The 13,579-nt window shown below is 37.0% G+C and overlaps 1 non-coding gene across 1 annotated transcript; it reads left to right on the plus strand.

Moving 5' to 3' along the window:
- The first annotated feature begins 320 nt into the window (after positions 1-320).
- Trnav-aac (transfer RNA valine (anticodon AAC)) lies at positions 321-393 on the plus strand. The gene has a single exon. It is a non-coding gene; the product is annotated as a tRNA-Val (tRNA).
- Positions 394-13,579: the final 13,186 nt, after the last annotated feature.

The raw sequence follows: 13,579 nt of genomic DNA on the forward strand, positions 1-13,579 counted from the left end.
AAATATTAAGAAATATAAAAACATTTACTCGTTATATCTGTCTATAGAACCACTTTAAATATTTATTAAAAAACACTTCTTAGCCTTGCCAAAGCTAAGCAGTCGAAAGAATGAATATAAATAAACATATAAATAAATAAAAAATGAAATCCTTAAACAACAAATTTTTGATCCACTTATTTTCTAATCTCTTCGTTGCTATTTGCTTAGATTACCAATTTTATGTACTCCACTTTCTCTTTTTATTTGCGATTTCAATAGCTGATAGCAGCACTACTCGCACACTTACAGATAACCGCTATGCTGTTCGGTATTTATCTGTTTCCGTGGTGTAGTGGTTATCACATCCGCCTAACACGCGGAAGGCCCCCGGTTCGATCCCGGGCGGAAACAGTTGAAATTTCTTTTTTAACTGACGCTCAAATGCTACATTTTTAAAGATTTCTATTTATAATAAAGAAAGTAATTTATTATTAAGGCGTTAGGGGTAGTCAAAGGCCCGAAAAACTGATGATTCTCAATAATTTTTTTTTTTGCTAGTCATTTGCTTTATTTTACAAAAATAAAAATATAACAAAATTTCAAAAACAAAAATTAATAATTGTAAAAGTTATCGCTGTTTTTGGTCGAGCCCGTTTCTCCAAAAGTCCGTTGCGGTGATCATCACAAGTCCTTGGAGATTCATCTAAAATCAATCGGACAAGAGAAATTTGTTTTATTAATAGATAATCTCGTGCCTGATCGAAGCTTTTTTTTCAAAATTAACAATATGGCGGCCTCACGAAATATTTTTCAGATTTTCGAGAAAAAAATGAATTAAAAAAAAATCGAAATTTAAAAAAAAATCCTTCGATCAGGCACGAGTTTTTTATGTTTTTCAAGAGTAATTTATATTTTATTGAAATCTACCAAGCGGTTTTTAAGTTACAGTGATCCCCAGTTCAAAACACATAGTTTTGAGAAAAACGTATATTATTTAAATTTGTTATCGATTTATGTAGAGTTATACAAAATATTTAGTTACTTGCACTGTGTCATCTATTCCTGGGCCATATCATAGTTCTTCAGCCGCTTCCAAAATATCGATTTGCTGTTGCCTACGTAGCATTCTACCTTCTCTAGTGTTATCGTTAGCGCACTTATCTGCCACTTTCAAACGTGACAGCTACTAGCTACTTGCTCTCGAACGCTCCGGATCGCCCGTGTGCCCTTTGTTCATTATTGAATAACTCGAAAAGTACTTGTCGGATTCACTTCAAAGTTTCACACAATATTTTTAATATATTATACTTTAATAAAATGCAAAAAAAAGTCCAATTTTGTGAAATTTCTGACTACCCCTAACCCTTTATTAAAGGGGAGATCAATTTAGAGGTATCGGATTTCATTTTATTGAAATATCGGCCAGTCTATAAGTTCGTGCGTTTTTTAAAGGTGGTTTTAAAATTAATAAAAAAAATGTTTAAAGTATTAATTAATCAATAATATATTTTGCTTCATTATTTACAATGTCTTCCCAATGTTTAGACAAATTTTTAATTCCCTGCTCAAAAAATGGTTTGTCCTTGGAGCCAAAATACGAAGATATCCCTTTTTATAGCTTCTTTTGAGGAGTAGTTCTTGTTACTCATATGGGATTGAAGTCCACGGAAAAGGTGATAATCCCAAGGTGCAATATCCGGAGAGTAGCGTGGATGCGGCACAATACCGGCCATATCCCACCAAATAGACAGGAGAATCTTCCTGGGTTGAAGGCCATCTCTAGGGGTCGGTTCTGGTGTTTCATCTTTATCTAACCATTGGCATTTGCGAACAGGATTATTGTAAGGGACCCATTTTTCTTCACCAGCAACGATACGGTTCAAAAAACTTTAATTTTCAAGCCGTTGCAGCAGCTGAGATCACACATTCACTCTCTGCTGAAGGTTGGCGACGGAAAGTCTATGCGGAACCCATTTTCCCAGCTTTGAAACCTTTCTCAACTGAACCAGGAACCTGTGAACTGTTCCATGCGATGAATTTAACCTCTGAGCTATCGACTGTCAAATTTGGCTCAGCTTCCACGAGTTTGAGCAAGGCGTCGGAGTTAAAAACTTCACACTCACGGTATTCTCTCCGTGAACAGTGTTTATTTTTGCAGCACCAGTTGTTGCATTTTACCAAAAAAATACAAAATATGCCTCTTATACACGTTCGAAGATTCCATTTTATTTTTTAGCAACACGTGCTTCTATCCGCCATTAAAATCAATTGTTGAATGCACAATATATCAAAAAAAAAAATATAAATAGTTCCGTTATATTCCGCGAATAATTTTTTGTGTGCAAAAATCGTACAAAAGTGAAATTATGGGTAAAATACGCACGAACTTATTGACTGACCTGATATTACTATACTATTTTGTATTATCCAAAGCTTTGTTAAATGTGACTATGATGCTCCTGGAATGGATAAAAACCTTAAAGGATTTGAACGTAGAATTTATTCAGCTACCAAACATAGATATAAATATTTTTCCGGAATACTTTTGCAATACAATTTGTGCACGTATAACAAACGAATATTATAGTTTTTTCTCCTTCACCTCCCTTTTTATTCATCGTTCATTAGCGATTTCCAAATGTCACGTTAGAGTGTACTTTAGAGGTTATCAGACATTTTTCCCCCGCAAAACAATACCCATCGATGCAACGAAAAGGAAAAGTAGTATTAAACCAAGCAAAAGTAAGGCAATAATATTAATAAAACTGATGCTATGATAAAAGACGAACACCAGTAAATGACAGTAATAATAATAGCAATAATAAAAATAACAAGAAAATATTATTGTATTCATTAAACGCCCATGGCAATAACCAATAACTGAAATGACTCGGCAGTAGTTTAGTTGGGCAGTTGGCAGAAAGTGTCAAAAGAGAATAGTAAAGATTTTGTTTTAATAAAGGAATAAAAATTGAAGAATAAAGGAATAAAAAAACGAGGAATAAAGGAATAAAAAAAATGGGGAAATGTACACTCGCACAAACCGCAAAAGAATAAAAGCACAAACCACAAACAAAGAAAAGAATAAAAGTGACCATTGGTGTTATTTTTATGATAATATCAGGCACCCTTATTTTTCTCACCACGTAAACGCGCATTCCCTGCGGCTACGCAACTGAAGGGAAAGAACGCAAAATAAATGCAATACACAAGGACACAAAAAGTCGAATAACTTTGTAAATAATAATGAGCCGCATATCGACCAAGAATTTGAAAGAGATTTCATCAACGCCAGGGCTATGCTTGATAAATGAAGCAGCTGGGAGAAGATAATGGAAATAACCAAGCGTAATAGTGAGCTTCGTTGCACTTGTCTGTTCCAAATTTTCATACCAACCCTGCAGTGAAAACCTAAACTAATGTGAAACACGTTTTTAGTTGAAGTCTGGTAGGATAAGTCGTGTACATTTGACACTGAGTGCCATTTGGCTTTTGCCTTATTGAATGTGAACGTCGATATCATTCGAACTCAAAGGCAAACAGTTAAGTTTATGAAAAAAGCCCTGTTTAAGGTAGTAAAGCAAGCCAAAAAGTAGTTATCATAATTTTGACGTGATAACGTCTTATAATTCGATGTAGCCGGCTGCACGCACCAAAAAATGCGTCGTTATCTTGCTCATGCGGCGTTACCTTGTTTGAACTGCATGTTTGTTATGTTATGTTATGTTATGTTATGTTATGTTATGTTATGTTATGTTATGTTATGTTATGTTATGTTATGTTATGTTATGTTATGTTATGTTATGTTATGTTATGTTATGTTATGTTATGTTATGTTATGTTATGTTATGTTATGTTATGTTATGTTATGTTATGTTATGTTATGTTATGTTATGTTATGTTATGTTATGTTATGTTATGTTATGTTATGTTATGTTATGTTATGTTATGTTATGTTATGTTATGTTATGTTATGTTATGTTATGTTATGTTATGTTATGTTATGTTATGTTATGTTATGTTATGTTATGTTATGTTATGTTATGTTATGTTGTGTTATGTTATGTTATGTTATGTTATGTTATGTTATGTTATGTTATGTTATGTTATGTTATGTTATGTTATGTTATGTTATGTTATGTTATGTTATGTTATGTTATGTTATGTTATGTTATGTTATGTTATGTTATGTTATGTTATGTTATGTTATGTTATGTTATGTTATGTTATGTTATGTTATGTTATGTTATGTTATGTTATGTTATGTTATGTTATGTTATGTTATGTTATGTTATGTTATGTTATGTTATGTTATGTTATGTTATGTTATGTTATGTTATGTTATGTTATGTTATGTTATGTTATGTTATGTTATGTTATGTTATGTTATGTTATGTTATGTTATGTTATGTTATGTTATGTTATGTTATGTTATGTTATGTTATGTTATGTTATGTTATGTTATGTTATGTTATGTTATGTTATGTTATGTTATGTTATGTTATGTTATGTTATGTTATGTTATGTTATGTTATGTTATGTTATGTTATGTTATGTTATGTTATGTTATGTTATGTTATGTTATGTTATGTTATGTTATGTTATGTTATGTTATGTTATGTTATGTTATGTTATGTTATGTTATGTTATGTTATGTTATGTTATGTTATGTTATGTTATGTTATGTTATGTTATGTTATGTTATGTTATGTTATGTTATGTTATGTTATATTATGTTATGTTATGTTATGTTATGTCTTGGTGTTGTTGACTTTTTAACGTCTGATGCACAATCGAAATTGAGCATATCTTTCATGAATTTGATAAATGTTTCGAAATTTTTCACGTTTGTGTAAATGTAACTTGATCAATTCCATTGCGATTCCATTTGCCGCCTTCTCTATATTCATACAAAATATCTATCAAACAAATACAATAAAATTATAATTTTCTTTTGAAAAATGCAACCATTCCATCAGTATTTTCGTATGACGTTGTCACGTTAAACTATCTTCAGTAAACCGAAAACCTCTTTTTATGGGGCATAGTGCACCGCTACCTCTGGTGTTTCATCGCCCAGCTCGCAAACAATGGCAAACGCTTGATTCTACTTTCTCAGTTTCGAAGACGCAGGCAATAATGACCCTTATAGTAATCAGTGAGAGTTCTTAAGGTCTCTCTATTTAGATTTAAGAGCTTAATTGACGCTCTTCTAGCGTCAGAAAGGTTACATTTTTTCCCAGTCCTTCTCCCTTCTTCTTCGTAATGGGCGCGATAACCGCTTACTCGTTTTTGGCCGAGTTCAACAAAGCGCGCCAGTCGTTTCTTTCTCGAGCTAATCCGCACCAATTGGAAACACCAAGTGAAGCCAAGTCCTTCTCCACCTGATCTTTTCAACGTAAAGGAGGTCTTCTTCTTCCACTTTTGTTCGTCAAGAGATGGAAACCAAATGTTGTGGAGATCACGGACTTCAATTTCCGGTATCAAAAAGGCGTTTATCATAGACGATAGCGTTCGCCATTCACATTCGCGCCAGTCTTGCCTTTGCAGAAATATGGGCCGATGATTTCTTCAGCCCATAGGCTGTACCAAACGGTTGTTTTCAATGGATGTAGTGGCTGTTCTTGAATGGCTTCGGGTTGCTCATCTGCCCATATATATGGCAATTCAGCTTATTGACATAGTCATGAAACCAAAAATGCGTCTCATCGCTGATCACCATAAATTGGTCCGAGCGCGCGCTGAACCCTTTTAACAGTGCGTCGATTTTTTGTAGCACAATTTACGGTTTGTAAACGTTGTTGAGGTGTAAGTTTTTCCATGATGAAATGTCAATGAATACTAAAAAAGTATGTGTTTAGTTTCACAATAGTCACGCATGATCTTTCAAAAAACCTCTATTAGAAAAAGTACCTCCAAACTGATAACCCTTTATTTTTTCCTTAAACGGATGGCTTCCAAACCATTTGCATTGAAATTTAATTCATAGCTCGTTTTTCGCTTGAACAAAGTTGGGAAATATTAAAATCAAATATGGAAAATCGAAAATCGAGAATTAAAAATCGATTAATATGTTGCCGAAACGATGCTGTAAATTGACCAGGTAGAGAATAAGAATATCTTGTATACAATTGAACACGTCACGCGTCAAGGCTTAACAACTTGAGTAATCGGTTGTTGAGTCGTGACGCAGATTAAGTGAAAACTAAACTTTACTGGTTTTTAATAGACAAATTAAATCGATAAAATCACATAACTGAGCATTGCAAAGGAGATTTCAATTACCTGGTATAGTTGTTAGTGTTGCCAATTCAATTATATTTCAATTATTAATTTATTCCTTTTCCTCCATAGTGAAGCATAGGGCCACAATTAGCGAACTGATTAGATCAGGAAATTCATAATGCTTTTTTGTAAAGTGTAATTATTTTATTTTTAAATCGTAGGGAACGTAATGCCTGCTGAAGAAAACTTTTTTGGAGCGCGCTCTATTCTATTAATCGAGAGTTGGTCGTAAGGTCTCCAAATGATAACCGCGTACTCTAAGTGAGAACGAAAAAGAGCCGTAAAGAGCATTTTAAAGGTATATGGATCAGAAAAGTCAGCTGTATTGCGACGGATGAAGCCTAGAACCGAATAGGGTTTTGCACGAATAAAATTAATGGGACCACTGAAGGAAAATTTCGTATCGAATAATACTCCAAAATACTTAAACTCTATTAAGCTTTGTAGTACATTATTAGAAATAGTGTAAGATGTGTTAAAAATGTGAATAAGCTATGTTTGACCTTCAACTGACCTTGAAGTTGATCCCGCAATAACAAGCTGACAACAAATTCGGACTCAGCAACTCCATAACCATGAGTATACTTTTTTTTAAATTTTCCGCTTATAGTCTGAGTTTGACCTTTAACTGACCTTGCCTCAGTTTGACCCCGCAGGAACAAATGGATAACGAATTCGGACTCAGCAACTCCAAAGCCGTATACTTCAATTTTTTTTTTAATTTTCCGTTGACTGGTCTTGTTTGACCTTGAACTGACCTTTTTTCAGTTTGACCGCACACGAACAAATCGATGACGAATTCGGACTCAGCAACTCCAAAACCATTTATTCCTTTTTTTTTAATTTTCCGCTGAATAGTCTGTGTTTGACCTTGAACTGACCTTCCTTCAGTTTGACCCCGCACAAATAAATGGATAACAAATTCGGACTCAGCAACTCCAAAATCATTTATTTCATTTATTTCTCACCAGACTTGGCGCCTTCCGATTATCATTTGTTTGCATCGATGGGCCACGCACTTTCCGTGCAGCGCTTCAATTCTCACGAAGAAGCCAAAAAATGCCTCGATGATTGGTTTGCGGCCAAAGACAGCCAATTTTTTTGGCGCGGCATCCACAAATTTCCTGAGAGATGGGAAAATGTGTCGCCAGCGATGGCTATTAATTTAAAGATTCAATTTTTAACCATTTTTTGTTAATAAACGTTAAGGGGTCCCGGTGGTCTAGAGCTCGGAAATTTAGTGTAATTTTTTTTTAACAAAAAAAACATTAAAAACGATATTTACATTTTTTAGGCCTTTTATTTAAGTTCTTTTACATAAAAAAAGGAAAAACAAAATTCTAATTTTAATAATTTAAAAAATGGCGCTGAAGTTGACGCTCCCGAAAAATTGGACATGGACGGTGTTGTCCATTTTGGGTCTACTATTTATCAAAAAAAATTATGAATCAGTATGACTGTAGCTATGTCCCGACACTTACTTTATACTATACTTTTGAAATATCGAAAAAACAAAAAATCGATTTTTTGAAATTTCTGGACCACCGCGTCCCCTTAAGCCATTGCAGAAAGGTGTATGAAAGCCCATGCAAGCCATCCGTTAGAAAACGATGACGTGCAAAGCAACCCCTTGAAAATGTCATAAGCAGAGATGTGCAGATTGCCAAAATTTAGAGATGATACCTTATCAACTGAGACATAATTAGACATAAAAAGGTCTGCAAATAAGTTAGCTACTTCGGCAGGTGTTCTTGCAAATTTATCATCCAACACCCTCGAAGCAGGTATGCTCGAACTCGACTTTTTAGACTTTACAAAAATCCAAAATGACTTTGGATTAGCCTTGATGTTCCGCTCATTATTAAGTATATAGTTTTTGAAAAGTAGATTATCTAAGCATAAAAAAGGTGTATCCGCAAATCGATAGAAAATTAAATTTTAAGAAGCTAGCCGAAAGCTCATGCCGTTAGTTATAATAGAAATAGGTTAAATTGACGTTCAAAGTCGAAAAAATCTTGCCAGACCTGGGTGTCCAACGGTGGGTTAAACGAAGTAAAAGCGTCAAACTGTTTAAGGGACAGCTAAAATACGTAAACATTTCGCCACACTCGATTTCACACTCAAACAGTGACAAAATAAATTTACATACATTTTTAATTAATTATTTAATAAATTTATGCTGCAGCTGCACGTAAATAGTTAGTAGTAACTCCGTTTAATTGACTTCCTTTCAAATGAACACCCGAACTAGTGGTGCATCGCGGCAAATCACTCTATCATTCACCAATTACGAAGTCAATTATTTACTTAAAACATAAATTCCCATCACTTTTGAGTTAATTTAACAACATCTTGTAAATTACGCTCTTCATTATTAAACACTTGACGCTATCAACGACTTCCGCAATTCTCCGCTGGTGGCAACGGCTATTATCTAACAGCAGCATCAGTAGCAGCAGCGGCAACAAAAATAAGCAAAAGAAAAATATATAGAAAATTACGCGCACGCAACACTTGAAATGTCAACAACTTTTGCGACTCTCGCTTTCAAAACACGCCCCCCATAAAAGCGAATAATATTACATACAAAAGGGGAAGGAGTGTTTGTGTGTGCATAAGAATATATGTAACACACACACATGCCATACATACAGAGGTGAGGAAGCGGTGAGAGAAATTCGAAGTGGAAGCGTTACGTATACGCCATAGTTGACAACAGCACCAAATCAAGTAGCTCAAACCGAAAATGTATTTATGTACATACATATACATATACATACATATATGAGCATCGTCGCACAGAAAAGCATATACAGTTGCAGAGAGATAGGGAGAGAGAATTCTGATAGCTCACGCCACATGTCTTAATTCGAAGTGTTGCTGTTGTTTGTGCTGAAGCTATACATACTCGTAGATTGTAATATTTTATTGAAGTTAGTTTACCACGACCACAACACTGAGGTATTAGCAATAAACAAACACTTACACACATACATATATATACACTTACAACGAAGTAGCTATAAAAAGTGCGTAAGCTGATGAGAAGGTGTTTTTAAGGCGTATGAGAGTTCTGCTGCAGAACAGCTGTTTATCCCTTTTCGCAACGAAAGTACGAAAGCGAAAATACCGTAAAAAACCGTGAACTGTGGAGGGCGTGCTGCTTGTCAGAGACTGCAGAAAAGTTGGTGTGGTCTACTTTTTGGTGCTTGAATAGCAGGAAACAAAGCACAAATTGACGTGGTGAGTGGTTAATAAGCATATCGTAAATATTTTTCAAAAGTGACACAACTGAATATTTTTTAAAATTAAGTTTTTACCCTTTTACGACTCATATTTTTTTTTTGTTTTTTTTGTTTTTGGTCGGGACAATTAGCAAGTGCAGCACTCAGACATCATTAAGCCCATTGTAATCGGGTTCCCTTGTGAATCTTTTATATCTACCCGACCTCCGAAAAAATCAGTAGGTGTTGTGGTGCCAAGGAGCCAAGGAGGTCGCTTCTTAACATATCACTGCCAAATACCTTAAGCCTGATTCGAGTCTCATCCTCCACTCCTAGAGTTCACTGGCAGAGATGCCTACGTTTTCCATATGCTTCGCCCATAGAGACTGGCACACGTCATCAGTCCAACTAGCTGATCTGCCTCTCCTCTTGACACGTAGACACCAAAGACGGAACTGTAGTCGGTTTTACAGCCATCCGTGAAAATGCGAAAACAGTATTTGCCGTGCTCATTTTCCGAGTTTGACTACAATTGAGGCTCTATCCATATTGCAAATCTTTATTCAGTGAGTAAAATATCAAGTCGGCAATTATTGTATGATAAATTTCAGTCAAAATAACCTATGACATTATGTTGAAATTTTAAGCTTTTCGATAAATAAAAAGTGCCATAGTGTCACTTTTGAAGAGTAGCCGTACAGATATGCACTACCAAAGGTTCGCTCATACTGAGCGCATGCCTGTTATATGTACATACATACATATATGTATGCATATGTATGTAATCATTCTTCAGAAACAGTATTTGCAATGGTGAGAGACATGTGGTTGTGTGTGCGTTCAATTGTGTTTCAGCTTTGTTTTTGCCCCCCCCCCCCCCTGTTTTGTATATTTACTCTCTTTATTTTTTCTTTGAGTATTTTGCTATTTTCTGCCACTACTTGGCTATAGTGTATATTATCTGCGCGTAAGTGGTTAAGTGCAATGTGTGAAAACAATGAAATTTATAGCATACATTTTGGCGAATTAGTATTATCTTCACTTTGCGTGTTGCGGTTAAATAACATTATTTTTTGTTGCCCCTATACCTAAGCATATAAAGTGTTTTGAGAATGGCTGTCATTGTTAAAGATGTTTAATGATATTTAGTGTAATATTGAAGAATATTGCGCTGAAGTGCTGTGCTATGGTTCCTTTGTACAAGCGTTGAAGTGCAACGAATATTTCGGTTTATAAAGAGGGTATTCTACCAGTGCAAGTATTCTAGTTTTAGAAGTGTGGCCAAGCAGTCAGCACTCAAGAAGGAGGTATGCGCCAATTATATATGGCATATACATGCATACACATACATACATACATACCTATATCCAGCTGAAAAAAACCAGGTCCAAATCCAACATATCGACCGTTGCCGCAACCAAGTACTTGGGAAAAATGTCGGATAAAAGGCTGTCTTTTAAAGCACACCTCGAGTACGCCACCGAAAAAGTATCCACCACTACGACGGCGCTGTCAAGGCGGGCGTTAAACGAGCGAGAACCAAAACGAAATCGCCGTCAGCTTCGGGCCAATGTCGTGAAAAGCCGAATGTTGTATGGTGCACCAATTTGGGCGAACAAAACGTGTCATGCATCATACTTGCAAGGTCTACAGTTTACCTACCGGTTGTGCGCATTACGCGAGCACACAGAGGCCTATAACCCCGTCTACTCGTGTGGCGATACAAGAGAATTGCATCGTTGACTGGCAAACAAGGTGGGATAACTCTGCAAAAGGACGTTGGGCGCCAAAATGCATTCCCAACCTAAAGCTTTGGCTAACGAGGCCACATTGGGAAATGGACTTTTACCTGACCCAGTCTTTGAGTGGACTTGTATGCCTCAAAGCATATTTATAGAGTTTTAACCACAAAGACGTTCGGTAGATGTTCGGTATTATTACAGGACACAACCCACAGCACAGCAAATTACCATCATTGGAATCATTGAGGACCCGATGTGCCTGTCGTGCTTGGAGGAGGCGGATAGCACTGAGCACTTTCTCTGTGAGTGTCCTGCCTTTGATACAGCCAGACTACGAGTTTTGGGTTCCAATGTCGTAATATTCGTTCTCTGAAACTGGAGAATATTTACAGAATTGCCAAAGAATCTGGAAAATCCTCACGGGACCTTTATCTCTGTCTCTATTCTTTCTTATTTCTTTCTTTGATACTTTTCTCCTTCCCTCCTTGACTATCTACCCTCTTTCCAGAGTCCTATATACATATATATATAATACACCCAAAAAGGGTGTACGGCCGAGCTCCTCCTCCTATTTGTGGTGTGCGTCTTGATGTTGTTCCACAAATGGAGGGACCTACAGTTTCAAGCCTACTCCGAACGGCAAATAGTTTTTATGAGGAGCTTTTTCATGACAGAAATACACTCGGAGGTTTGCCATTGCCTGCCGAGGGGCGACCGCTATTAGAAAAATGTTTTTCTTAATTTTGGTGTTTCACTGTGAATTCCGAATGGTAGTCACGCACCAACCCATTCGGCTACGGCGGCCGAATATACAATGGACTTTTTGGCCTGAGTGTTGTAGGAGCCACGAAACCTCTTGGTGCTCCTTGGCTCGAGCTATTCAAATTTCAATTTCAAATTTCAGCCACGACTACAATCCCTATGTGACGAAAACCTTATAGAGGACGTTCAGCACATATCTTCACATGCTCGAAAGAAAAGCTTCGTAAAACCGTTGGAGAACCTCCCTCGCCGGAAACATTCGTGCATCATATGCTGCGCTGGAAGGAAAAGTGTTATTCGGCATGTGACTTAGTGGCCGAAATTATGAAAGAGATGAGGCGTCTGGAAAGACCAAAATGGCTACTGGCTGACTGGCTACTTACTAGCGTAATAACTGTTAAGAAGGTAAATATTTACTCCGATAGCCAAGCGACAATTAGGGTCCTAGGCTCTATTATGGTTCACTCGAAACTGGTCAGGGAATGCCTGGTCTCTCTCTCGATTGCATCAGAATTCTTCGATATCAAGATAATTTGGGTACCTGGTCCCAGTGACATTGCCGGAAGCCGCGAAGCCGACGAGCTGGCCAGACCAGACAAGGCGGTGTGCCCACGAAAGGAGAGGATCGGGATCCCCTTGACAACCTGCGCTCTACTCCTGGAAGGATGGGCTTTGCATCAACTCAGCGAGAGCTGGATAAGTACACGAACGAGTAGGATCGCGAAGTCCTTCTGGCCACGTTTGGATAGGAGGCGTTCGAAGGATATTCTGAGGATGTCGAAATCTCATCTCTCAAATTTCGTGGGCATTCTCACGGGGCACTGCCCGCGGGGTACACATGCTCGGAATCACTTCGAGTCCTTTTTGCGTCAGCTGTATGGAGGATGAGGTGGAATCATCTCAGCACCTGCTCCTCAGCTGCCGAGCTCTAGCGGGACTAAGATTCAAGCATCTTGGTTCTCACTTCTTTTCTGCGCCTGCTGATATAGCGGGTCTTGATAACAAAAAACTGATGAACTTCATCAGCAGCATAGAGAGGTTAACACAGCTGCAGACCAGTCACCGTTCATAGTCCACAAACACTCAAGCCTCCCCAACCCTTCCCCTTTTCGTCCTATCGTCCTTTTCCTTCACCTCTTTTTCCCCTCTTGCAATGGTATCACAAAGGATGAACCAAACTCTTTCGTCCAAGTGGGCCCACTCTCTGGGCAACCATCACTACCTAACCTAACCTAACCTAAATATACTGCAGTTCACAAGTCTCAAATATCGCATTGATGTTTTTTTTTTCTTTTGCTGACAGTCTTGCGCATTTTCTCCTTATAACGATTGCTCGACATCTTTTTTTTGTATGGGAGCAAACACCCAACACCGTTAGCAAAAAATATAACCCATTTACTGCCTGCCAATCACCTACATTCTAATGCTTATGCATTTCGGCAAATTGGACGCTTTTTCAGATATCGACTAATTCGATCAAAAAGTCCCAGCCGCTCACACTATATGAGCAGCAAAGAAAATTTTCCCCTTTGGCATATAACTTTAATTACTTCGCAACCTTGCAGGCTGAAAAGCAACTCCATT

The sequence above is a fragment of the Anastrepha ludens genome, chromosome 3 (genome assembly GCF_028408465.1).
Source record: "Anastrepha ludens isolate Willacy chromosome 3, idAnaLude1.1, whole genome shotgun sequence".
Taxonomy (NCBI): Eukaryota; Metazoa; Arthropoda; class Insecta; order Diptera; family Tephritidae; genus Anastrepha; species Anastrepha ludens.